This window comes from Mobula hypostoma, chromosome 2 (assembly GCF_963921235.1).
Source record: "Mobula hypostoma chromosome 2, sMobHyp1.1, whole genome shotgun sequence".
Lineage (NCBI taxonomy): Eukaryota > Metazoa > Chordata > Chondrichthyes > Myliobatiformes > Myliobatidae > Mobula > Mobula hypostoma.
In genome coordinates, this window is record NC_086098.1 from 184,612,342 (window position 1) to 184,615,440 (window position 3,099).

General features: G+C 40.9%; 1 pseudogene; it reads left to right on the forward strand.

The window, feature by feature from the left end:
* The first annotated feature begins 246 nt into the window (after positions 1 to 246).
* Positions 247 to 1,162, forward strand: LOC134357788 (sin3 histone deacetylase corepressor complex component SDS3-like; annotated as a pseudogene).
* The last annotated feature ends 1,937 nt before the right edge of the window (positions 1,163 to 3,099 follow it).

A 3,099-nucleotide genomic window follows, 5' to 3' on the forward strand; every position in this document is an offset into this window, starting at 1 on the left:
TACTAAATTACTGCTAAAGACTTACACAGGACAGAAAGTGTGTTCCAAAGGTAAAATTAAAGTGACAGTGACCTATGGAGACAAAACACAGCAGCTGAACCTCTATGTACTGAAAAATGGAGGACCACTGTTGCTGGGACATGAATGGCTCAGGAAAATCCAGTTGGATTGGCATATCTCAAGGCACTAGATGTGTCAGCAAAGGAGGGCAGCTTGGCGGGGAAGATGTCTGCAGCTCTCCTCTCACCCATTGTCGACTATTACAACAACGAGGAGGAGCTAGACAGCGTCGATGATGAGGACAAACGTGGTATCCATGGCTGAGACTCAGATGAAGATACAGAGGATGTAAGAGAGACAGATATTGCCAATAAGCAGGATGATGAAGACTACCTGGAAGTAAAAGAGCATATGTACCAGGAGAAATTGACATCTCTCAAAAGACAGCTATAGCAGTTACAGGAAGGCACTTTGCAGGAGTATCAGAAAAGGATGAAGAAACTAGATCAACAATACAAGGAAAGAATACGAAATGCAGAGCTTTTTCTGCATCTGGAGACAGAACAAGTGGAAAGGAATTGTATTAAAGAGAAGAAAGCAGCAGTAAAGGAATTTGTAGATAAGAAGATTGAGTTAGAAGAAAAGAAAAAGTTGAGAATGAGAGGCTAACAATGGAACTCACAGGAGATTCTATGGAGGTAAAGCCAATAAGGACTAGGAAACTAAGGAGGAGACCTAATGACCCTGTTCCAATTACAGACAAAAGACCTAAACCTGCACCTGCGCAGTTAAACTACTTGTTAACAGATGAACGGATAATGGAAGATCTGCGAACTCTCAATAAACTTAAATCTCCGAAAAGACCAGCATCTCCGTCTTCTCCTGAGCATCTTCCCAGCACTCCTGCTGAATCACCAGTACAAAGGTATGAAGCACAAATAGAAGATGGAAAGTTATATTACGAAAAGAGATGGTATCATAAAGGTCAGGCTATCTATTTGGATTCTAAGGAGAATACGAAGATTGGTTGTGTAATTAGCTCAGAACAAATGAGATATGGATAAGGAAGACTAGTGATAGCACAAAGATGTGTATATATCTAGGACAGCTGCACAGAGGAGTCTTCATTATATGGAGGTGATCTGCTGCCTCGAACTCTTAGCAAGTTGGAGGCACACATCTTCTTAACTCCCTACTCTCAGAGGTCAACTTTTCATGGCTTTTATATGGAAATCTGTATTAAAACAAACATGTTTATTGACAGACATTACCCGGAGAGGCAGAGAAGACCCCCCCCCCCCGAGACTTGAGTTATAATTGGATCTTAGCCCAAAAGTTAAAAAAGTTTAAAAAAAAAGCAAAAAAAAAAAAGGAAAAAAAGGGGCTTATTATAATTTGATATTATTATGTTACTTTGTTATGATTTGATATTATTAAGTTACTAAGTAAACAAATGGTAGGCATTTGTATGTTAATTTGTTTAGCATAGTGACCCAGTAAAAAATACAGTTGATACACTATTAAAATAAAAGAGGAGGAGTGTACTGTATGGCCTGCAGTATAATAAGGGACTACTTTATGTTTTAGTAACATGTTGTTGAATGCACTATTAGGCGCATATTGAGAATGCATTATTAGGCGTGTATTGATCTGTTCGTGTGTGCCGAGTTTGGTTTCTGCCAGTAAAGAACCGTGAACCTTAGCTCCCGTCTCCAGCGTTTTTATTAGTAACATTGTTGTGTAACCAGCCACATACACAACCATATATGTATAGCTAGGAGTGCCTAAAAGTTCCGTACAGTACTGTAGTTATTTTATGTATTACGCTGTACTGCTGCTGCAAAAAAAAAACAACTTTCATGTCATATGTGATTGATGATAAACGTGATTCTGATGTGGGTCTCTATTGTGGACAGAAAGTGGGAAGAAGGCAGGGAGGGGAAAATCATGTTTGGGAAAAGGGAAAGAGACTGGGAAGTACCAGAAAGATATTCAGTAGTGATCAATAAACCATTTGTTTGGAATCAAATTATTTTGCCTGGAGTCTCAGGACTAGATGTGTCAACACCCTTGCTACCTGCCCCCCCCCCCCCACCAGTCACTGGAACTCCATCACTGAAAGCTGTCCCACACCCCTCCCTCACCATTCTCAACATCCTTTGCTCCCGCCTGCCCCGGCAGTCCTTCTCTGCCACCTATCCCGCACCACCCATGTGGCTCTCCACCCTTGCCTTTGCTCTTGCCGGATTTACAAGCTCACTCTCTGCTCCATGTTGGCAAATACATTACTGTGTAAAAGTCTTAAGCGCCCTAGCTATATGGACTGTATGTGCCTAAGACTTTTGCACAGTACTGCATGTTCTGAAATGATATGCATGGTTGGCAATCCAAAGTTTGTCATGGTATCTCAGTACATGTGACAATAATAAATAAATCTCCAGTTCCTATTTTAATTATCAAAGAGCCAACCTTATTGATGTGGGTCTGGTATCACAAAAGCCAGGTAAATAGAGTGGCCCCAAATATTTTATTGGTAAAGAAGCAAGGGGAGGACTATAAGGTAGGATTGAATTCTATACATGAGGAGTAAAAATCTTTACGTTATGTCTCCATTCAAATGTGCAATGTGCAATTATAGTAATTTTAATAAATATTCTGTACAACAGGATAGTCAATATAACTTAGAAATGTAGTTGTGACAGCATGAATTAAGCAGTCTGATGGCCTGGTGGAAGAAGCTGTCCCGGAGCCTGTTGGTCCTGGCTTTTATACAGTGGTACCGTTTCCCAGATGGTAGCAGCTGAAACAGTTTGTGGTTGGGGTGACTTGGGTCTCCAATGATCCTTCGGGCCCTTTTTACACATCTGTCTTTGTAAATGATCACAAACTGAAAAGGAAATCCGATCATGAAGTCTCAGGGGGGAACTGAGATGTCAGTAAGTATTTTACGTCAGTTTTCACCAAGGTCAAGTTGCTCCTGTAGATATGAGACTGACTGCAAGTTTTGTAATCTGAAACAAACAAAGTGAGCTGCTAGAAGGACTCGGTAAGTCAGGCAGCCTCTGTAGAGGGAAATGGACAAAGACCACTTATCCGGAC